The sequence below is a fragment of the Eupeodes corollae genome, chromosome 2, assembly GCF_945859685.1.
Source record: "Eupeodes corollae chromosome 2, idEupCoro1.1, whole genome shotgun sequence".
Taxonomy (NCBI): domain Eukaryota; kingdom Metazoa; phylum Arthropoda; class Insecta; order Diptera; family Syrphidae; genus Eupeodes; species Eupeodes corollae.
The window spans coordinates 57,786,083-57,811,615 of NC_079148.1; the positions used below are offsets into that span (position 1 = coordinate 57,786,083).

The 25,533-nt window shown below is 39.4% G+C and overlaps 1 protein-coding gene across 2 annotated transcripts in view; it reads left to right on the top strand.

Annotated features, from left to right (window-relative positions):
- LOC129945537 (dual specificity protein phosphatase MPK-4) overlaps positions 1 to 25,533 on the top strand; it is a 172,917-nt gene that overhangs the window by 42,835 nt on the left and 104,549 nt on the right. The window lies entirely within an intron of this gene.

Below are 25,533 nucleotides of genomic sequence, written 5' to 3' on the forward strand. Positions count from 1 at the left end.
AATAAATGAAACAAAACAAAACAAACAATTCATTGTATCATAAAAAAGTAAAATAATCTTTAAAAGTTGTGTGTTTATGCGCCATGAAATTTAGAAAAGCAATTTCTCTTTTCATTGTAACACAAATAAGCTTTACATTTTTAGCAATAAGTAAATGAACGAAAAGTACAGTCGTTTTGACAAATTTGGCGGTTCTTTTTTATTTGTGGGAAATGACCGACGTTGTCGAATCGAACTGATAACAATGGAAAATCTTGATGTCTTTCAGGACGCTTTCTCTTTGGTGTTGATTGCGTAAGTATTTGATGGAGCTCAGCTAAGAGCTCCTCCGGTTCGGCGGAACTTATGCCCTTCAGAAGGGCCGTCTTAAATTTCTCACTTTTAGGCGTGTAGCTGAAGAACTCAGCTGTGGCCTCTTTAAGCAACTCTTTCACTAACTTGTATCCAGTGAGAAACACTGGACCGAATAATTCTTTTCTTTTTCGTTTAAAATTTTAATAAGAAATTTGCCCTTAGTGGCGGACTTGCATACCTGTTTAATGTCCTGTATGTCAACCCGGTATGTCCTATTTGGTGGCACCTTTTCCTTATCGGGCTGTGGTTGTTTCTGGTGTTGCTGCTGCATTTTCTAGTGTGCATACAAGCTAATCATACCTGACACCATTTGGGCGTAAGAAAATTTGGGATCCACGAATTTTTGTATTGGAGCCTGTCGAACTGTTCGACTTCTTTCGGCTTTTTGACTTGCCTGTTTTTGTTTTATTTGTTGGACCTTAGGGCAACCCCTATAGTTAGCCGGGTGCCCTTGGTTTCCACAAAGGACACACTTGAGCAGGGTCAAATCCTCAACCCGCTCATTCCCCAGCTTACATTCTCCTTCGTTGTGGGTTTCTCCGCACCTGACACAGCGCAACTGCATATGGCAGTTGGCATTGGCATGGCCAAACCTCTGGCAGTTCGTACATTGGAGAATGTCGTTGTGCCTTTTTAAAGTGCCCCAGTGTACAGCTTGTTTTGTTTTATTTGTTGGACCTTAGGGCAACCCCTATAGTTAGCCGGGTGCCCTTGGTTTCCACAAAGGACACACTTGAGTAGGGTCAAATCCTCAACCCGCTCATTCACGCTCTACACACTATTAAAACTGCTTTGGGGCGATAATGTTACGAGGAACATTGGCAGCCTATAACCCCCTCGTCTGGACTTCACCGTAGGGAAAGGCTTAACTCCGATAAAATCGAGATCGTACGTGGCTTTTTGATGGAGCTCAGCTACGAGCTCATCCGGTTCCGTGCAGGAAATTATGACCTTAAGAAGAGCCGTCTTAAATTTCTCACTTTTAGGCGTGTAGCTGAAGAACTCAGCTGTGGCCTCTTTAAGCAACTCTTTCACTAACTTGTATCCAATGAGAAACACTGGACCGAATAGTTTTTTTTTCTTTTTCATTTAAAATTTTTGTAAGAAATTTGCCCTTAGTGGCCGACTTACATACCTGTTTAATGTCCTGTATGTCAACCCGGTATGTCCTAATTGGTGGCACCTTTTCCTTATTGAGCTGTGGTTGTTTTCTGGTGTTGCTGCTGCATTTTCTAGTGTGAATACAAGCTCATCATTCCTGACACCATTTGGGCGTAGGAAAATTTGGGGTCCACGAATTTTTGTATTGGAGCCTGTCGAACTGTTCGACTTCTTTCGGCTTTTTGGCTGGCCTGTTTTTGCTTAATTTCTTGGACCTTAGGGCATTCCCTATAACTAGCCTGGTGCCCTTGGTTTCCGCAAAGGACACACTTGAGCAGGGTCAAATCCTCAACCCGCTCATTCAATTCGAGATTCGATTCTCTTCACACTATTAAAACTGCTTTGGGGCGATAATGTTACGAGGAACATTGGCAGCCTATAACCCCCTCGTCTGGACTTCACCGTAGTGAAAGGATTGACCCTGATAAAATAAAGATCGTCCGTGGCTTTTTGACGGAGCTCATCCAAGAGCTCTTCCGGTTCTGTGCAGGAACTTATGCCCTTCAGAAGGGCCGTCTTAAATTTCTGGGTATTTTCGTCCAATCTTTTCAACATTTGCGGCTATCAAAGCAATGTCATTTCGCACATTAGCTATACCATAATTTGCCGGAATTATAGTTTCTGGATTCGCTAAATTGACAAGGCCAGCTTCAGTTACCGTCCAAACTGCAGTGGGGAAGGGACAGTTATCCATGAACGCGCGTTTCTGTTCATTCACTTCAGCAACATTTGCTAAAGCTTCAACTGTTGTTCGGAGCTTAGAGAAGTGTTGATGTAGATAATCTGCTCTGTTTGTATTTACCTTTGGTATCCGAGGTAAATAACATTTTGCGGCTGTTTTAATGTAGCCAAGAGATGATATGTAATTAACTAAGGGACTAAAATTTGTTCCCATTAATTCCAAAGCTCTTCGTTGATCGCTTGTTACATACACGTCTTCGTATGATGTCAAGCCTAGGTTTCTTGAATGCTGTAAAAGCATGGCTTCTTCTAGTTTAAGATCGAGCTGTAGGAGAGTGACTCGATATAGAGCCGAGCCGAGGTTTATCGCTGTGGGCTGATCGATAACATTAAGTTGTAGAAACTTAACCATCAAGTTACGGGTGATAAATCCTGCTGCGCGTGTACTCACTGGTACAATAACGGTGCGACTCACTTGCTGAGCCTGAATGTTCTTCAATGTTTCGTTAACATTAAAAATTATTATCACTCAAAATTAAACTATTTGTGCACAAATATGAAACGCGACTTATTTCTGTGCAACAGGATGAACGAATGCGGATAAAAGAATAAAAACTTCTTTGTGGGTAACTGAAAAACGGTAAATGGTTCAATACAGATGTCACTTTTTGTTAATTACACCGCTAGTGGTTGTAGATTTGAACGCATTTGTTGTGAAATGAACATATTTAAATGTCAGTAACGGTATGGGCTGTTTGGGTGTATGTGGGATCTTAGTAAATGAACTGTGGTTGCTTCATTCTTTGTATGAAATAAAATTGTATTATATTGGTTGTAGATTTAACACTTTTGTGATGCAGATACAACGAATAAATGTTTGTACTTTTCACAATTAAATTCGAAAACGCGCTGTAGTTCTTACGACTAAAATATCCAGTTGTTTCTACGTATTTGGTACAAAAACTAAAGCAACTGTAAGAGTTACAATTAATTGTGAGTTTAAATACGTTTGCTATTTATTATACAAATTTGGTTTTTGTTGTAAAATTGACAGCCACATGTTGTAAAATTTATACCGTCGTTTCTTTTGGTGTACCATTCTTTAGAAGATGTTGGAAAAGTTGTCTACCGGCAACGCTTGTCCTGGCTGCGGCATCTATTTAGGCGATGCCTGCTTCGCCGTGTAACTGTATGGTAATGGTGGGTAAATCATTACCTAGAGTTGTCTTTAAATATTTAAAGGAGACGGTCGAGGGACCTTTGGGCAAATCTTTGCAATTAGGGCAGTTTGATCTAACATACCCTGGAGTAGCAGTGGATGACTGGTTCATTCGTCACGTTGTTACTATTTTTGCTTTCTATATAAATAATAAATAAATAAATGAAACAAAACAAAACAAACAATTCATTGTATCATAAAAAAGTAAAATAATCTTTAAAAGTTGTGTGTTTATGCGCCATGAAATTTAGAAAAGCAATTTCTCTTTTCATTGTAACACAAATAAGCTTTACATTTTTAGCAATAAGTAAATGAACGAAAAGTACAGTCGTTTTGACAAATTTGGCGGTTCTTTTTTATTTGTGGGAAATGACCGACGTTGTCGAATCGAACTGATAACAATGGAAAATCTTGATGTCTTTCAGGACGCTTTCTCTTTGGTGTTGATTGCGTAAGTATTTGATGGAGCTCAGCTAAGAGCTCCTCCGGTTCGGCGGAACTTATGCCCTTCAGAAGGGCCGTCTTAAATTTCTCACTTTTAGGCGTGTAGCTGAAGAACTCAGCTGTGGCCTCTTTAAGCAACTCTTTCACTAACTTGTATCCAGTGAGAAACACTGGACCGAATAATTCTTTTCTTTTTCGTTTAAAATTTTAATAAGAAATTTGCCCTTAGTGGCGGACTTGCATACCTGTTTAATGTCCTGTATGTCAACCCGGTATGTCCTATTTGGTGGCACCTTTTCCTTATCGGGCTGTGGTTGTTTCTGGTGTTGCTGCTGCATTTTCTAGTGTGCATACAAGCTAATCATACCTGACACCATTTGGGCGTAAGAAAATTTGGGATCCACGAATTTTTGTATTGGAGCCTGTCGAACTGTTCGACTTCTTTCGGCTTTTTGACTTGCCTGTTTTTGTTTTATTTGTTGGACCTTAGGGCAACCCCTATAGTTAGCCGGGTGCTCTTGGTTTCCACAAAGGACACACTTGAGCAGGGTCAAATCCTCAACCCGCTCATTCCCCAGCTTACATTCTCCTTCGTTGTGGGTTTCTCTGCACCTGACACAGCGCAACTGCCTATGGCAGTTGGCATTGGCATGGCCAAACCTCTGGCAGTTCGTACATTGGAGAATGTCGTTGTGCCTTTTTAAAGTGCCCCAGTGTACAGCTTGTTTTGTTTTATTTGTTGGACCTTAGGGCAACCCCTATAGTTAGCCGGGTGCCCTTGGTAGGGTCAAATCCTCAACCCGCTCATTCACGCTCTACACACTATTAAAACTGCTTTGGGGCGATAATGTTACGAGGAACATTGGCAGCCTATAACCCCCTCGTCTGGACTTCACCGTAGGGAAAGGCTTAACTCCGATAAAATCGAGATCGTACGTGGCTTTTTGATGGAGCTCAGCTACGAGCTCATCCGGTTCCGTGCAGGAAATTATGACCTTAAGAAGAGCCGTCTTAAATTTCTCACTTTTAGGCGTGTAGCTGAAGAACTCAGCTGTGGCCTCTTTAAGCAACTCTTTCACTAACTTGTATCCAATGAGAAACACTGGACCGAATAGTTTTTTTTTCTTTTTCATTTAAAATTTTTGTAAGAAATTTGCCCTTAGTGGCCGACTTACATACCTGTTTAATGTCCTGTATGTCAACCCGGTATGTCCTAATTGGTGGCACCTTTTCCTTATTGAGCTGTGGTTGTTTTCTGGTGTTGCTGCTGCATTTTCTAGTGTGAATACAAGCTCATCATTCCTGACACCATTTGGGCGTAGGAAAATTTGGGGTCCACGAATTTTTGTATTGGAGCCTGTCGAACTGTTCGACTTCTTTCGGCTTTTTGGCTGGCCTGTTTTTGCTTAATTTCTTGGACCTTAGGGCATTCCCTATAACTAGCCTGGTGCCCTTGGTTTCCGCAAAGGACACACTTGAGCAGGGTCAAATCCTCAACCCGCTCATTCAATTCGAGATTCGATTCTCTTCACACTATTAAAACTGCTTTGGGGCGATAATGTTACGAGGAACATTGGCAGCCTATAACCCCCTCGTCTGGACTTCACCGTAGTGAAAGGATTGACCCTGATAAAATAAAGATCGTCCGTGGCTTTTTGACGGAGCTCATCCAAGAGCTCTTCCGGTTCTGTGCAGGAACTTATGCCCTTCAGAAGGGCCGTCTTAAATTTCTGGGTATTTTCGTCCAATCTTTTCAACATTTGCGGCTATCAAAGCAATGTCATTTCGCACATTAGCTATACCATAATTTGCCGGAATTATAGTTTCTGGATTCGCTAAATTGACAAGGCCAGCTTCAGTTACCGTCCAAACTGCAGTGGGGAAGGGACAGTTATCCATGAACGCGCGTTTCTGTTCATTCACTTCAGCAACATTTGCTAAAGCTTCAACTGTTGTTCGGAGCTTAGAGAAGTGTTGATGTAGATAATCTGCTCTGTTTGTATTTACCTTTGGTATCCGAGGTAAATAACATTTTGCGGCTGTTTTAATGTAGCCAAGAGATGATATGTAATTAACTAAGGGACTAAAATTTGTTCCCATTAATTCCAAAGCTCTTCGTTGATCGCTTGTTACATACACGTCTTCGTATGATGTCAAGCCTAGGTTTCTTGAATGCTGTAAAAGCATGGCTTCTTCTAGTTTAAGATCGAGCTGTAGGAGAGTGACTCGATATAGAGCCGAGCCGAGGTTTATCGCTGTGGGCTGATCGATAACATTAAGTTGTAGAAACTTAACCATCAAGTTACGGGTGATAAATCCTGCTGCGCGTGTACTCACTGGTACAATAACGGTGCGACTCACTTGCTGAGCCTGAATGTTCTTCAATGTTTCGTTAACATTAAAAATTATTATCACTCAAAATTAAACTATTTGTGCACAAATATGAAACGCGACTTATTTCTGTGCAACAGGATGAACGAATGCGGATAAAAGAATAAAAACTTCTTTGTGGGTAACTGAAAAACGGTAAATGGTTCAATACAGATGTCACTTTTTGTTAATTACACCGCTAGTGGTTGTAGATTTGAACGCATTTGTTGTGAAATGAACATATTTAAATGTCAGTAACGGTATGGGCTGTTTGGGTGTATGTGGGATCTTAGTAAATGAACTGTGGTTGCTTCATTCTTTGTATGAAATAAAATTGTATTATATTGGTTGTAGATTTAACACTTTTGTGATGCAGATACAACGAATAAATGTTTGTACTTTTCACAATTAAATTCGAAAACGCGCTGTAGTTCTTACGACTAAAATATCCAGTTGTTTCTACGTATTTGGTACAAAAACTAAAGCAACTGTAAGAGTTACAATTAATTGTGAGTTTAAATACGTTTGCTATTTATTATACAAATTTGGTTTTTGTTGTAAAATTGACAGCCACATGTTGTAAAATTTATACCGTCGTTTCTTTTGGTGTACCATTCTTTAGAAGATGTTGGAAAAGTTGTCTACCGGCAACGCTTGTCCTGGCTGCGGCATCTATTTAGGCGATGCCTGCTTCGCCGTGTAACTGTATGGTAATGGTGGGTAAATCATTACCTAGAGTTGTCTTTAAATATTTAAAGGAGACGGTCGAGGGACCTTTGGGCAAATCTTTGCAATTAGGGCAGTTTGATCTAACATACCCTGGAGTAGCAGTGGATGACTGGTTCATTCGTCACGTTGTTACTATTTTTGCTTTCTATATAAATAATAAATAAATAAATGAAACAAAACAAAACAAACAATTCATTGTATCATAAAAAAGTAAAATAATCTTTAAAAGTTGTGTGTTTATGCGCCATGAAATTTAGAAAAGCAATTTCTCTTTTCATTGTAACACAAATAAGCTTTACATTTTTAGCAATAAGTAAATGAACGAAAAGTACAGTCGTTTTGACAAATTTGGCGGTTCTTTTTTATTTGTGGGAAATGACCGACGTTGTCGAATCGAACTGATAACAATGGAAAATCTTGATGTCTTTCAGGACGCTTTCTCTTTGGTGTTGATTGCGTAAGTATTTGATGGAGCTCAGCTAAGAGCTCCTCCGGTTCGGCGGAACTTATGCCCTTCAGAAGGGCCGTCTTAAATTTCTCACTTTTAGGCGTGTAGCTGAAGAACTCAGCTGTGGCCTCTTTAAGCAACTCTTTCACTAACTTGTATCCAGTGAGAAACACTGGACCGAATAATTCTTTTCTTTTTCGTTTAAAATTTTAATAAGAAATTTGCCCTTAGTGGCGGACTTGCATACCTGTTTAATGTCCTGTATGTCAACCCGGTATGTCCTATTTGGTGGCACCTTTTCCTTATCGGGCTGTGGTTGTTTCTGGTGTTGCTGCTGCATTTTCTAGTGTGCATACAAGCTAATCATACCTGACACCATTTGGGCGTAAGAAAATTTGGGATCCACGAATTTTTGTATTGGAGCCTGTCGAACTGTTCGACTTCTTTCGGCTTTTTGACTTGCCTGTTTTTGTTTTATTTGTTGGACCTTAGGGCAACCCCTATAGTTAGCCGGGTGCTCTTGGTTTCCACAAAGGACACACTTGAGCAGGGTCAAATCCTCAACCCGCTCATTCCCCAGCTTACATTCTCCTTCGTTGTGGGTTTCTCTGCACCTGACACAGCGCAACTGCCTATGGCAGTTGGCATTGGCATGGCCAAACCTCTGGCAGTTCGTACATTGGAGAATGTCGTTGTGCCTTTTTAAAGTGCCCCAGTGTACAGCTTGTTTTGTTTTATTTGTTGGACCTTAGGGCAACCCCTATAGTTAGCCGGGTGCCCTTGGTAGGGTCAAATCCTCAACCCGCTCATTCACGCTCTACACACTATTAAAACTGCTTTGGGGCGATAATGTTACGAGGAACATTGGCAGCCTATAACCCCCTCGTCTGGACTTCACCGTAGGGAAAGGCTTAACTCCGATAAAATCGAGATCGTACGTGGCTTTTTGATGGAGCTCAGCTACGAGCTCATCCGGTTCCGTGCAGGAAATTATGACCTTAAGAAGAGCCGTCTTAAATTTCTCACTTTTAGGCGTGTAGCTGAAGAACTCAGCTGTGGCCTCTTTAAGCAACTCTTTCACTAACTTGTATCCAATGAGAAACACTGGACCGAATAGTTTTTTTTTCTTTTTCATTTAAAATTTTTGTAAGAAATTTGCCCTTAGTGGCCGACTTACATACCTGTTTAATGTCCTGTATGTCAACCCGGTATGTCCTAATTGGTGGCACCTTTTCCTTATTGAGCTGTGGTTGTTTTCTGGTGTTGCTGCTGCATTTTCTAGTGTGAATACAAGCTCATCATTCCTGACACCATTTGGGCGTAGGAAAATTTGGGGTCCACGAATTTTTGTATTGGAGCCTGTCGAACTGTTCGACTTCTTTCGGCTTTTTGGCTGGCCTGTTTTTGCTTAATTTCTTGGACCTTAGGGCATTCCCTATAACTAGCCTGGTGCCCTTGGTTTCCGCAAAGGACACACTTGAGCAGGGTCAAATCCTCAACCCGCTCATTCAATTCGAGATTCGATTCTCTTCACACTATTAAAACTGCTTTGGGGCGATAATGTTACGAGGAACATTGGCAGCCTATAACCCCCTCGTCTGGACTTCACCGTAGTGAAAGGATTGACCCTGATAAAATAAAGATCGTCCGTGGCTTTTTGACGGAGCTCATCCAAGAGCTCTTCCGGTTCTGTGCAGGAACTTATGCCCTTCAGAAGGGCCGTCTTAAATTTCTGGGTATTTTCGTCCAATCTTTTCAACATTTGCGGCTATCAAAGCAATGTCATTTCGCACATTAGCTATACCATAATTTGCCGGAATTATAGTTTCTGGATTCGCTAAATTGACAAGGCCAGCTTCAGTTACCGTCCAAACTGCAGTGGGGAAGGGACAGTTATCCATGAACGCGCGTTTCTGTTCATTCACTTCAGCAACATTTGCTAAAGCTTCAACTGTTGTTCGGAGCTTAGAGAAGTGTTGATGTAGATAATCTGCTCTGTTTGTATTTACCTTTGGTATCCGAGGTAAATAACATTTTGCGGCTGTTTTAATGTAGCCAAGAGATGATATGTAATTAACTAAGGGACTAAAATTTGTTCCCATTAATTCCAAAGCTCTTCGTTGATCGCTTGTTACATACACGTCTTCGTATGATGTCAAGCCTAGGTTTCTTGAATGCTGTAAAAGCATGGCTTCTTCTAGTTTAAGATCGAGCTGTAGGAGAGTGACTCGATATAGAGCCGAGCCGAGGTTTATCGCTGTGGGCTGATCGATAACATTAAGTTGTAGAAACTTAACCATCAAGTTACGGGTGATAAATCCTGCTGCGCGTGTACTCACTGGTACAATAACGGTGCGACTCACTTGCTGAGCCTGAATGTTCTTCAATGTTTCGTTAACATTAAAAATTATTATCACTCAAAATTAAACTATTTGTGCACAAATATGAAACGCGACTTATTTCTGTGCAACAGGATGAACGAATGCGGATAAAAGAATAAAAACTTCTTTGTGGGTAACTGAAAAACGGTAAATGGTTCAATACAGATGTCACTTTTTGTTAATTACACCGCTAGTGGTTGTAGATTTGAACGCATTTGTTGTGAAATGAACATATTTAAATGTCAGTAACGGTATGGGCTGTTTGGGTGTATGTGGGATCTTAGTAAATGAACTGTGGTTGCTTCATTCTTTGTATGAAATAAAATTGTATTATATTGGTTGTAGATTTAACACTTTTGTGATGCAGATACAACGAATAAATGTTTGTACTTTTCACAATTAAATTCGAAAACGCGCTGTAGTTCTTACGACTAAAATATCCAGTTGTTTCTACGTATTTGGTACAAAAACTAAAGCAACTGTAAGAGTTACAATTAATTGTGAGTTTAAATACGTTTGCTATTTATTATACAAATTTGGTTTTTGTTGTAAAATTGACAGCCACATGTTGTAAAATTTATACCGTCGTTTCTTTTGGTGTACCATTCTTTAGAAGATGTTGGAAAAGTTGTCTACCGGCAACGCTTGTCCTGGCTGCGGCATCTATTTAGGCGATGCCTGCTTCGCCGTGTAACTGTATGGTAATGGTGGGTAAATCATTACCTAGAGTTGTCTTTAAATATTTAAAGGAGACGGTCGAGGGACCTTTGGGCAAATCTTTGCAATTAGGGCAGTTTGATCTAACATACCCTGGAGTAGCAGTGGATGACTGGTTCATTCGTCACGTTGTTACTATTTTTGCTTTCTATATAAATAATAAATAAATAAATGAAACAAAACAAAACAAACAATTCATTGTATCATAAAAAAGTAAAATAATCTTTAAAAGTTGTGTGTTTATGCGCCATGAAATTTAGAAAAGCAATTTCTCTTTTCATTGTAACACAAATAAGCTTTACATTTTTAGCAATAAGTAAATGAACGAAAAGTACAGTCGTTTTGACAAATTTGGCGGTTCTTTTTTATTTGTGGGAAATGACCGACGTTGTCGAATCGAACTGATAACAATGGAAAATCTTGATGTCTTTCAGGACGCTTTCTCTTTGGTGTTGATTGCGTAAGTATTTGATGGAGCTCAGCTAAGAGCTCCTCCGGTTCGGCGGAACTTATGCCCTTCAGAAGGGCCGTCTTAAATTTCTCACTTTTAGGCGTGTAGCTGAAGAACTCAGCTGTGGCCTCTTTAAGCAACTCTTTCACTAACTTGTATCCAGTGAGAAACACTGGACCGAATAATTCTTTTCTTTTTCGTTTAAAATTTTAATAAGAAATTTGCCCTTAGTGGCGGACTTGCATACCTGTTTAATGTCCTGTATGTCAACCCGGTATGTCCTATTTGGTGGCACCTTTTCCTTATCGGGCTGTGGTTGTTTCTGGTGTTGCTGCTGCATTTTCTAGTGTGCATACAAGCTAATCATACCTGACACCATTTGGGCGTAAGAAAATTTGGGATCCACGAATTTTTGTATTGGAGCCTGTCGAACTGTTCGACTTCTTTCGGCTTTTTGACTTGCCTGTTTTTGTTTTATTTGTTGGACCTTAGGGCAACCCCTATAGTTAGCCGGGTGCTCTTGGTTTCCACAAAGGACACACTTGAGCAGGGTCAAATCCTCAACCCGCTCATTCCCCAGCTTACATTCTCCTTCGTTGTGGGTTTCTCTGCACCTGACACAGCGCAACTGCCTATGGCAGTTGGCATTGGCATGGCCAAACCTCTGGCAGTTCGTACATTGGAGAATGTCGTTGTGCCTTTTTAAAGTGCCCCAGTGTACAGCTTGTTTTGTTTTATTTGTTGGACCTTAGGGCAACCCCTATAGTTAGCCGGGTGCCCTTGGTAGGGTCAAATCCTCAACCCGCTCATTCACGCTCTACACACTATTAAAACTGCTTTGGGGCGATAATGTTACGAGGAACATTGGCAGCCTATAACCCCCTCGTCTGGACTTCACCGTAGGGAAAGGCTTAACTCCGATAAAATCGAGATCGTACGTGGCTTTTTGATGGAGCTCAGCTACGAGCTCATCCGGTTCCGTGCAGGAAATTATGACCTTAAGAAGAGCCGTCTTAAATTTCTCACTTTTAGGCGTGTAGCTGAAGAACTCAGCTGTGGCCTCTTTAAGCAACTCTTTCACTAACTTGTATCCAATGAGAAACACTGGACCGAATAGTTTTTTTTTCTTTTTCATTTAAAATTTTTGTAAGAAATTTGCCCTTAGTGGCCGACTTACATACCTGTTTAATGTCCTGTATGTCAACCCGGTATGTCCTAATTGGTGGCACCTTTTCCTTATTGAGCTGTGGTTGTTTTCTGGTGTTGCTGCTGCATTTTCTAGTGTGAATACAAGCTCATCATTCCTGACACCATTTGGGCGTAGGAAAATTTGGGGTCCACGAATTTTTGTATTGGAGCCTGTCGAACTGTTCGACTTCTTTCGGCTTTTTGGCTGGCCTGTTTTTGCTTAATTTCTTGGACCTTAGGGCATTCCCTATAACTAGCCTGGTGCCCTTGGTTTCCGCAAAGGACACACTTGAGCAGGGTCAAATCCTCAACCCGCTCATTCAATTCGAGATTCGATTCTCTTCACACTATTAAAACTGCTTTGGGGCGATAATGTTACGAGGAACATTGGCAGCCTATAACCCCCTCGTCTGGACTTCACCGTAGTGAAAGGATTGACCCTGATAAAATAAAGATCGTCCGTGGCTTTTTGACGGAGCTCATCCAAGAGCTCTTCCGGTTCTGTGCAGGAACTTATGCCCTTCAGAAGGGCCGTCTTAAATTTCTGGGTATTTTCGTCCAATCTTTTCAACATTTGCGGCTATCAAAGCAATGTCATTTCGCACATTAGCTATACCATAATTTGCCGGAATTATAGTTTCTGGATTCGCTAAATTGACAAGGCCAGCTTCAGTTACCGTCCAAACTGCAGTGGGGAAGGGACAGTTATCCATGAACGCGCGTTTCTGTTCATTCACTTCAGCAACATTTGCTAAAGCTTCAACTGTTGTTCGGAGCTTAGAGAAGTGTTGATGTAGATAATCTGCTCTGTTTGTATTTACCTTTGGTATCCGAGGTAAATAACATTTTGCGGCTGTTTTAATGTAGCCAAGAGATGATATGTAATTAACTAAGGGACTAAAATTTGTTCCCATTAATTCCAAAGCTCTTCGTTGATCGCTTGTTACATACACGTCTTCGTATGATGTCAAGCCTAGGTTTCTTGAATGCTGTAAAAGCATGGCTTCTTCTAGTTTAAGATCGAGCTGTAGGAGAGTGACTCGATATAGAGCCGAGCCGAGGTTTATCGCTGTGGGCTGATCGATAACATTAAGTTGTAGAAACTTAACCATCAAGTTACGGGTGATAAATCCTGCTGCGCGTGTACTCACTGGTACAATAACGGTGCGACTCACTTGCTGAGCCTGAATGTTCTTCAATGTTTCGTTAACATTAAAAATTATTATCACTCAAAATTAAACTATTTGTGCACAAATATGAAACGCGACTTATTTCTGTGCAACAGGATGAACGAATGCGGATAAAAGAATAAAAACTTCTTTGTGGGTAACTGAAAAACGGTAAATGGTTCAATACAGATGTCACTTTTTGTTAATTACACCGCTAGTGGTTGTAGATTTGAACGCATTTGTTGTGAAATGAACATATTTAAATGTCAGTAACGGTATGGGCTGTTTGGGTGTATGTGGGATCTTAGTAAATGAACTGTGGTTGCTTCATTCTTTGTATGAAATAAAATTGTATTATATTGGTTGTAGATTTAACACTTTTGTGATGCAGATACAACGAATAAATGTTTGTACTTTTCACAATTAAATTCGAAAACGCGCTGTAGTTCTTACGACTAAAATATCCAGTTGTTTCTACGTATTTGGTACAAAAACTAAAGCAACTGTAAGAGTTACAATTAATTGTGAGTTTAAATACGTTTGCTATTTATTATACAAATTTGGTTTTTGTTGTAAAATTGACAGCCACATGTTGTAAAATTTATACCGTCGTTTCTTTTGGTGTACCATTCTTTAGAAGATGTTGGAAAAGTTGTCTACCGGCAACGCTTGTCCTGGCTGCGGCATCTATTTAGGCGATGCCTGCTTCGCCGTGTAACTGTATGGTAATGGTGGGTAAATCATTACCTAGAGTTGTCTTTAAATATTTAAAGGAGACGGTCGAGGGACCTTTGGGCAAATCTTTGCAATTAGGGCAGTTTGATCTAACATACCCTGGAGTAGCAGTGGATGACTGGTTCATTCGTCACGTTGTTACTATTTTTGCTTTCTATATAAATAATAAATAAATAAATGAAACAAAACAAAACAAACAATTCATTGTATCATAAAAAAGTAAAATAATCTTTAAAAGTTGTGTGTTTATGCGCCATGAAATTTAGAAAAGCAATTTCTCTTTTCATTGTAACACAAATAAGCTTTACATTTTTAGCAATAAGTAAATGAACGAAAAGTACAGTCGTTTTGACAAATTTGGCGGTTCTTTTTTATTTGTGGGAAATGACCGACGTTGTCGAATCGAACTGATAACAATGGAAAATCTTGATGTCTTTCAGGACGCTTTCTCTTTGGTGTTGATTGCGTAAGTATTTGATGGAACTCAGCTAAGAGCTCCTCCGGTTCGGCGGAACTTATGCCCTTCAGAAGGGCCGTCTTAAATTTCTCACTTTTAGGCGTGTAGCTGAAGAACTCAGCTGTGGCCTCTTTAAGCAACTCTTTCACTAACTTGTATCCAGTGAGAAACACTGGACCGAATAATTCTTTTCTTTTTCGTTTAAAATTTTAATAAGAAATTTGCCCTTAGTGGCGGACTTGCATACCTGTTTAATGTCCTGTATGTCAACCCGGTATGTCCTATTTGGTGGCACCTTTTCCTTATCGGGCTGTGGTTGTTTCTGGTGTTGCTGCTGCATTTTCTAGTGTGCATACAAGCTAATCATACCTGACACCATTTGGGCGTAAGAAAATTTGGGATCCACGAATTTTTGTATTGGAGCCTGTCGAACTGTTCGACTTCTTTCGGCTTTTTGACTTGCCTGTTTTTGTTTTATTTGTTGGACCTTAGGGCAACCCCTATAGTTAGCCGGGTGCTCTTGGTTTCCACAAAGGACACACTTGAGCAGGGTCAAATCCTCAACCCGCTCATTCCCCAGCTTACATTCTCCTTCGTTGTGGGTTTCTCTGCACCTGACACAGCGCAACTGCCTATGGCAGTTGGCATTGGCATGGCCAAACCTCTGGCACTTCGTATATTGTAGAATGTCGTCGTGCCTTTTTAATGTCTCCCAGTGTACAGCTTGATTGTCGAGAGATTCGATTCTCATCACACTCTCAAAACTGCTTTGGGGCGATAATGTTACGAGGAACATTGGCAGCCTATAACCCCTTCGTCTGGACTTCACCGTAGTGAAAGGGTTGACCCGATAAAATCGAGATCTTCCGTGGCTTTTTGACGGAGCTCAGCTAAGAGCTCCTCCGGTTCGGCGGAACTTATGCCCTTCAGAAGGGCCGTCTTAAATTTCTCACTTTTAGGCGTGTAGCTGAAGAACTCAGCTGTGGCCTCTTTTAGCAACTCTTTCAATAACTTGTATTCGGCCAGTAAGAAGCACTGGACCGAATAATTCTTTTCTTTTTCGTTTAAAATTTTAATAAGAAATTTGCCCTTAGTGGCGGACTTGCATACCTGTTTAATGTCCTGTATGTCAACCCGGTATGTCCTATTTGGTGGCACCTTTTCCTTATTGGGCTGTATTTGTTTCTGGTGTTGCTGCTGCATTTTCTACTATGAATACAAGCTCATCATCCCTCACACCATTTGGGCGTAAGAGAATTTGGGATCCACGAATTTTTGTATTGGAGCCTGTCGAACTGTTCGACTTCTTTCGGCTTTTTGGCTGGCCTGTTTTTGCTTAATTTCTTGGACCTTAGGGCATTCCCTATAACTAGCCTGGTGCCCTTGGTTTCCGCAAAGGACACACTTGAGCAGGGTCAAATCCTCAACCCGCTCATTCCCCAGCTTACATTCTCCTTCGTTGTGGGTTTCTCTGCACCTGACACAGAACTGCCTATGGCAGTTGGCATTGGCATGGCCAAACCTCTGGCACTTCGTACATTGTAGAATGTCGTCGATCCTTTTTAATGTCTCCCAGTGTACAGCTTGATTGTCGAGAGATTCGATTCTCTTCACACTATCAAAACAGCTTTGGGGTGGTAATGTTACGAGGAACATTCGCAGCCTATAACCCCCTCGTATAGACCTCACCGTAGTGAAATGCTTGACCCCGATAAAATAAAGATCGTCCGTTGCTTTTTGACGGAGCTCAGCTAAGAGGTCCTCCGGTTCCGTGCAGAAACTTATGCCCTTCAGAAGAACCGTCTTAAATTTCTTACTTTAAGGCGTGTATCTGAAGAACTCAGCTGTGGCCTCTTTTAGCAACTCTTTCAATAACTTGTATTCGGCCAGTAAGAAGCACTGGACCGAATAATTCTTGTCTTTTTCGTTTAAAATTTTAATAAGAAATTTGCCCTTAGTGGCGGACTTGCATACCTGTTTAATGTCCTGTATGTCAACCCGGTATGTCCTATTTGGTGGCACCTTTTCCTTATTGGGCTGTATTTGTTTCTGGTGTTGCTGCTGCATTTTCTACTGTGAATACAAGCTCATCATCCCTCACACCATTTGGGCGTAAGAGAATTTGGGATCCACGAATTTTTGTATTGGAGCCTGTCGAACTGTTCGACTTCTTTCGGCTTTTTGACTTGCCTGTTTTTGTTTTATTTGTTGGACCTTAGGGCAACCCCTATAGTTAGCCGGGTGCCCTTGGTTTCCACAAAGGACACACTTGAGCAGGGTCAAATCCTCAACCCGCTCATTCCCCAGCTTACATTCTCCTTCGTTGTGGGTTTCTCCGCACCTGACACAGCGCAACTGCATATGGCAGTTGGCATTGGCATGGCCAAACCTCTGGCAGTTCGTACATTGGAGAATGTCGTTGTGCCTTTTTAAAGTGCCCCAGTGTACAGCTTGTTTTGTTTTATTTGTTGGACCTTAGGGCAACCCCTATAGTTAGCCGGGTGCCCTTGGTTTCCACAAAGGACACACTTGAGTAGGGTCAAATCCTCAACCCGCTCATTCACGCTCTACACACTATTAAAACTGCTTTGGGGCGATAATGTTACGAGGAACATTGGCAGCCTATAACCCCCTCGTCTGGACTTCACCGTAGGGAAAGGCTTAACTCCGATAAAATCGAGATCGTACGTGGCTTTTTGATGGAGCTCAGCTACGAGCTCATCCGGTTCCGTGCAGGAAATTATGACCTTAAGAAGAGCCGTCTTAAATTTCTCACTTTTAGGCGTGTAGCTGAAGAACTCAGCTGTGGCCTCTTTAAGCAACTCTTTCACTAACTTGTATCCAATGAGAAACACTGGACCGAATAGTTTTTTTTTCTTTTTCATTTAAAATTTTTGTAAGAAATTTGCCCTTAGTGGCCGACTTACATACCTGTTTAATGTCCTGTATGTCAACCCGGTATGTCCTAATTGGTGGCACCTTTTCCTTATTGAGCTGTGGTTGTTTTCTGGTGTTGCTGCTGCATTTTCTAGTGTGAATACAAGCTCATCATTCCTGACACCATTTGGGCGTAGGAAAATTTGGGGTCCACGAATTTTTGTATTGGAGCCTGTCGAACTGTTCGACTTCTTTCGGCTTTTTGGCTGGCCTGTTTTTGCTTAATTTCTTGGACCTTAGGGCATTCCCTATAACTAGCCTGGTGCCCTTGGTTTCCGCAAAGGACACACTTGAGCAGGGTCAAATCCTCAACCCGCTCATTCAATTCGAGATTCGATTCTCTTCACACTATTAAAACTGCTTTGGGGCGATAATGTTACGAGGAACATTGGCAGCCTATAACCCCCTCGTCTGGACTTCACCGTAGTGAAAGGATTGACCCTGATAAAATAAAGATCGTCCGTGGCTTTTTGACGGAGCTCATCCAAGAGCTCTTCCGGTTCTGTGCAGGAACTTATGCCCTTCAGAAGGGCCGTCTTAAATTTCTGGGTATTTTCGTCCAATCTTTTCAACATTTGCGGCTATCAAAGCAATGTCATTTCGCACATTAGCTATACCATAATTTGCCGGAATTATAGTTTCTGGATTCGCTAAATTGACAAGGCCAGCTTCAGTTACCGTCCAAACTGCAGTGGGGAAGGGACAGTTATCCATGAACGCGCGTTTCTGTTCATTCACTTCAGCAACATTTGCTAAAGCTTCAACTGTTGTTCGGAGCTTAGAGAAGTGTTGATGTAGATAATCTGCTCTGTTTGTATTTACCTTTGGTATCCGAGGTAAATAACATTTTGCGGCTGTTTTAATGTAGCCAAGAGATGATATGTAATTAACTAAGGGACTAAAATTTGTTCCCATTAATTCCAAAGCTCTTCGTTGATCGCTTGTTACATACACGTCTTCGTATGATGTCAAGCCTAGGTTTCTTGAATGCTGTAAAAGCATGGCTTCTTCTAGTTTAAGATCGAGCTGTAGGAGAGTGACTCGATATAGAGCCGAGCCGAGGTTTATCGCTGTGGGCTGATCGATAACATTAAGTTGTAGAAACTTAACCATCAAGTTACGGGTGATAAATCCTGCTGCGCGTGTACTCACTGGTACAATAACGGTGCGACTCACTTGCTGAGCCTGAATGTTCTTCAATGTTTCGTTAACATTAAAAATTATTATCACTCAAAATTAAACTATTTGTGCACAAATATGAAACGCGACTTATTTCTGTGCAACAGGATGAACGAATGCGGATAAAAGAATAAAAACTTCTTTGTGGGTAACTGAAAAACGGTAAATGGTTCAATACAGATGTCACTTTTTGTTAATTACACCGCTAGTGGTTGTAGATTTGAACGCATTTGTTGTGAAATGAACATATTTAAATGTCAGTAACGGTATGGGCTGTTTGGGTGTATGTGGGATCTTAGTAAATGAACTGTGTTTGCTTCATTCTTTGTATGAAATAAAATTGTATTATATTGGTTGTAGATTTAACACTTTTGTGATGCAGATACAACGAATAAATGTTTGTACTTTTCACAATTAAATTCGAAAACGCGCTGTAGTTCTTACGACTAAAATATCCAGTTGTTTCTACGTATTTGGTACAAAAACTAAAGCAACTGTAAGAGTTACAATTAATTGTGAGTTTAAATACGTTTGCTATTTATTATACAAATTTGGTTTTTGTTGTAAAATTGACAGCCACATGTTGTAAAATTTTCTTTTGGTGTACCATTCTTTAGAAGATGTTGGAAAAGTTGTCTACCGGCAACGCTTGTCCTGGCTGCGGCATCTATTTAGGCGATGCCTGCTTCGCCGTGTAACTGTATGGTAATGGTGGGTAAATCATTACCTAGAGTTGTCTTTAAATATTTAAAGGAGACGGTCGAGGGACCTTTGGGCAAATCTTTGCAATTAGGGCAGTTTGATCTAACATACCCTGGAGTAGCAGTGGATGACTGGTTCATTCGTCACGTTGTTACTATTTTTGCTTTCTACGGCAGTCTGCTGTGATGTGTCCAATATGCTTACAAAATTTACAACGTTTCTTCTCGATTGCAGTATGTTCTTGTTTTTCTTAAATAGACAGTTCGACAGCTCGAGCTTTCGTGAGAAGCTCTTTAATGGTTTTAAAAGTGTCCCTTGGAACTCCTTCACGTATTCTTATATTGAGTAGCCCGTAAATCATGTCGAGCTTCATTGCTTCCTTAGGAGCTGGAGCGGGGAGCAATGCTCGTTTCGTCGTGATGAAATCATCAGTTGATTCATTATTTTTCTGTTTTTCATCGAAAATTTCCATATAAATGCGAAAAGCGGGCTTTGCAGAGGCGTAGTAATTTCGTAGTAGAGGTATAACATTTTCCCATTTTTCAGCCTCCGCTTTTATACCTTGCCACCAAATTTCTGTCTGTTCCTCGAGGAGCAAAGGAAACCCCTTTATGGCGTCTTCATCGCTGATTCTTTCAACGTCTTTGTAAACGCTTATAGTAGAAATGAATACGTCTACTACTTAAGGATCGCTTTCACCTTTGAATCTTGCCGTGCAATTATTAAAGCTGCCTTGTTTCGTTTGCTCCTGCATTACAGAGATAAATCTTTTGTAACGCTACTAGATGTCGGTTTTGGATGGGCGCCTTGAGTACACGCACATTCATCACGTCAAACCAATCATCGACCTTTGTAAAAAGAAATGTTATCAAAGTTATGTAAGTAGTTGTTATAAAAGTTTCTTACCAGTTTGAACAGATGATAACATTCTTCCCAGTTATCTCCAAGAAGGTTTAATGATCCTGTGTTGGTTGCTGTTTTAACTGCGGCTGTATAGCTGGCGGCGGCGTGCTGAACTCAAACACACAAATTTTGTGTTTGCCTTGCAAAAACCTTAAAATAATATAAAAATTCAAGCTTTGGACAGAATAGAATTAAAGTATTACCATGGTTTTTCCTGTGTAATGTTAACGTCACCGTACATTCTCCTGTTCCCTCCTCCCAAGTCAGTGACCATGGCAACAACTGTATAGTCACAGGCTTCAGTGGTTCTTTAAATATCTTTTAAGATCTCAGTCGTCATCTTCCAGTCAAAGGAGTAAAAAATCGGCTGCTTCCAATTGCTCATTAGTCATTAAAAAAGTTAAAAAATGAAAATCAAATTAAGGTATGTATATATTTTGAAAAAAAAAACAAGAAATCTTACCTCGCAGTATTGCTACCTGCACATAATTCGCTGGAGCCAAAGTAGTGTCTGTCGTTTTGTCATAGCAGAATGCTTTTTTTATCTTCATATCATCAAAACTAAGAACACACTTTTTGGCTGGCATCTAACTGTGTCGCTGCTTTTAATATTTTTACAACCGGTTTCAAAATTGCTGACGAAATATCAATTTTTTGAGCCCAACGTTGTAGTGTTCTTACGGAAGGAAGTTTTAACCCGTTTGTTTTGCAAAAGTCTATAAGCTCTTGCACTCGCTGAATACAATGTTATAGACCTCGCAACATCAACTTCCGACCAATGCGTAAGTTTAGAACCATTTTTTACGTTCCTACTCTCAAATCGACTTTTTGTCGAAGACACTTCTTTTAATTTTGATTTGGCTTGAAGCTTTTCTTGATTGAGCGAATCAACCTCATTTTGCATTTTTTTATCTGAAATTAAATCAATTAATTCGGATCTCAATAGACACGACTCGTCAAGGCTAACATTTGTTTTACATGTTCATCGATTTGTGCTCCTATCAAAATGCAGTTCTCACAAGAACTTATTGGTATATCGGCTGCAACACTCTCATTTGCAATGCAAGGAGCAACATCCTCAACTTCCAGAACTTCCTGAACTTCCTGTAGCAAGCACTCTATCACCCTCTTATCTTCCCTCGCCTTGATTCTGCTCTTTCTATTTAACTGAGATACATCTAATACATATATCAGTCATATAAATAGATACAACAAAACTAGGAAAAAGAATCTCCACACTTGAAACATCTCCGCATTCCATCAGGTTTGGCAGATGAAGTTGTCGCCTCACGCTTTACCGTCTGGGTTTGCATTGGATAACGATGTACTGTTTCGATCACCTGTTGCTGTTTGATTCGTTCATAAAGCTTGATTTTAACTTTTAATTCTTCCAACGTTGTTGCCACGTAGAGAATAATTTTGTTTACTTTGTCATCTCGAAGGCCTGCGGTGAAATAATCAATAAGGGATACGTCATCAATCTGGATAGGTTTCGCAATTTCCAAAAGTTTATAGAGGTATTCCCTATTTGTCTCGTTTGAAAGTTTTCAACGATTCTTTAGCTGACGATGAACTTCAGCTGAACTGACTACAATGCCAAATTCGTTTCTTAATGCCCTGCTCATTGACGCCCAATCTCTAAGATTTCTCTGACTCTGAATAAACAACCTAGCAGCACCTGTCATTAGTCTCCTTCCAAAAATAAACCGCTGGAGGTCATTAGAACTCAAAACAGTGCACGTATCATCATAGTGTGCAAGCCAGTCGACAATGTCTTGATTGCCTTCACCTGAAAACAATGGAATGGAATCATCGATATCAAGGAAACTGAAAACGCTTGGTGGCTGATTTCCAATCTCCGGTCTAACCGGAATCCATCTGTTCCCTATACGTGGCTGTTCGGTGCACACCGCCGCCACCACCGATTGCGTCAACAAAGTTATCTTGTTCGTCAGTTAGTCCAAAATGTGTCATAAGTCTCGTCACTAGCTCCTGTTTGTAACCTGTTATTGTCAAACCTAATTCCCTCAACTTTCTTTTCAGGTCTTCAACCGTCAAACAACTAAATTCATTTGCTTACCCAGCTACACGATTTTAAAATATTTTTAATTAATTTAATCAAATGAAATTAAATATGATAAAAATAATTAAAATTACAATACTATAAATTGTTAACTTAAAAATTTAATTCAAGTTACTATCGATTGTTAAATTCAAAATTTAAAGATTTTAAAATTTAATTAATCAAAAGAAAAGAAAAACATAAAATATTCTTGAAAACAACTTAACGACTCCACTGTTGATCTCTCTGCCTCAGCTGTTACTTTCTTGTATGAATGATGTCTGCACTCTCACATACACAGATGTCTTCGCTCTTATGGTTTCTATTTATTTAATGTCTTGCTGATTTTTCTCCTCTTCTTTATATATTTCTCCACGTCGTCGTAACGTGTTCGCTCACAAGGGTTGTTTTTCGTTGTGTATGGAAATATATATTCGCTTATATACATCACATAGCACGTTGGCTTGGTTCGAAATTGCCGTTATTGTAAATTAAAACGAACTGGTTAAATTTACTGTCTTTACTATTTGCACACAAATAATATGATTTTATTTTATTGTGGCTTTTTTCACGCACTATTGTGTCACTCAAAATGTTTGTGGAATCACTTCCCACAGTTCATTAGTTATAATAAGTAAAACACCTTGTTTGGTTTTCATGCTTTAATTGGCTCAATTAATTTGTCAAACAAAAGAAACACTTTATGATATAGGTACAACTATTAATATTATTGTTTAATTACACAAAAAAAAACATAAATACTTCTGCTGGGCGGACAAACGGACCGCGCACTCGACTTATCCCTCGGGCTGATTCTTTATATCTAACTTTTCCGCTTTTCGCATTTTCTTTCGCCCTGTCTGTATTGTCTCGTACCAGCGTTGTCGTTTTATGTATTTCGTTCGTTTTGTCCAGTGTTGCCGTTTTGGGATCCTACATACATATGTATTTCGTAAATTACAATCTTGCAGCATGTGTTATTTTCAAGAAATTTAAGCAACTGATTTCAAAAAAGGTTTATTATTTATTCATAAAACTGAAAAGTAAAACAATACGCTGTTTAATATTTTTTTTTAACATGCATACATGCTTTGCCTTAAAAAATGGGTCGCTCATGCAGGACTTCAGTTTTCTTAATAAGTTTTCATATTGAGTAAATTCTTTCTGGAACAAATAATTATTTCAAACAAAATTAGTAAAACTTATGTTTTAAAAATTGAATAATTTTATTGAAACAAAATAATACATCTAATGTACTCCATTCATTGTCATAGTGAATTAACATTTAGTTGCTTTTATTTAATTTAATTGTAGTTGCTTTTATTCGAGCAGTCTTCGTTCCAACAATAAAACACGTCTTGATCGTTTCGCACACAAATTACAACTGGCTTTATTCAATCTGTCTTTCTTAATTCTAGGTATATACAAATTATAACAAAGATGATAGGAAAAAAAGAGAACAGTATTTATGTGTTATACAGATATAACGATCGGTAGGGGAAATTACATGAAGACACAATAACTAAGGGTTTATGATATTATATATTAACAATGAGTGTGTTTAGGAAAAAGGAGACTGATAGTAAATAAACAATAATACAAAGATAACTGGTAACATGCGGTACTACATACAGAACATCAGAGTCTGGAGTATATTTGATATGTCTAATGTCATTGATATCTTATTGATGTTGTGTAATTATATAAGTCGAATGCATCGAATCTGCCTCCATTTGTGTTTGGCCCTTATACAAATATTTTTTAGTTACCCTATGGCTGATTGAAGAATTAAGTAAGATATTAGAAAATGAACATTTGTATTTTGGCTAACGCATCCATCTCTACAGAAAATTATGTTTGAAGTTTAATCAACCATATATGGCAAAACTTCTGTGTCGATGAAAGTGATTGCTGTTAAGGCTCCTTTAGTCTCATTCCACAAAAAGGAATAACCTTCGTGGGTTCCTCTATTATAAATAGTAAAGTTGTGTACCGTTAATTTTGCTTTGTAGTACATATGTAGATCCAACTTTGTTCTTTGGAGCAAAGAAGATTGCATGTTGTTTCTGCAGTTTTGTCCTTATCTTTTTAATTTCGAGCTCCTTGTTTTAATATATATATTTTTTTTCGTAACTTTTAAAACGTTGCATACCTAGTAGTGTTTTTTTTAAAAAGCCTTGGAGAGAAATAAAATGTTATTTAAAGTTTGCTCAATGCATATTGATAAGTACAAATATTTTAATATAATATTTAAATTTTTAGACTCTTCCCAAATGACTTAAAGCTTGACGATACTTTGTCAAATTTAGTTTGAACATTAAAGATGTAAATTTGAATCGAAGTCCACACAGCCGCGCTTTCTCATGGAAATTTTATATGTAGTGACTGATACATATAAAAAAACTGTTGAACTGAACACTTCTATACTTTGAATTTCATGTTCAAAATAATTCTATTTTTCTATTGGTTAAATTATATTAATGAGGATCTTATTACTATTGAGTGACAATTAATGTAATCGAGTGGAATGTTGATGTTATGATATGACTTACATACTCGATTTGCATTTCACATGTTTTGTTACTCATTTATTGAATGGGCAGTGGCGGCGCATATGTGGATACACTGCAGCGGACCAATGTATAATCGTGGGCCGTAAAACATGGGACCAGATAAAATGAAACACCGATTTGTTTAGAGTCGGGAAACTCAGGAAACCCGACTATCCTTATTCTTTATTAAAGACTATTTCTTATAACAATTACTCGACTCGAATGCTTTTGAATTGATGGTCATGATGGGACCATCAGACTGTACACCTTTACTTTGCTCTGAATGAGCTCTACACTGTAGTGACCGTCCTGTTCGAGAGTTTAATATTATCAACTGAGCATCAAAGTGCTCAAAGGCAATACAATAATACTTATGTTATATGCCTTTTCCAATGTCCGTGATTCTATGCAAACATAATATATTATTATTTATTACTACCGTTCGACAACAACTTTTTGTAAATATTTCAGTAAATTACTGTGCTCTTGGTAATGAGACACATACATTTATTTTAGTAGATAGGTATTGTCTTTATTTAATTTTAAATATTTAATTTTACTTAATATCTGGGAGACGTCTGTCTCGTACCAAGTCACAGCCAAAAAAGAAAGAAGGAAAAACTATGGGGGACAGCGATGGGTTTTTGGTACACTTCGAATCAAAATGTCATTTGGTTTTCGTACAGTTAAAAAT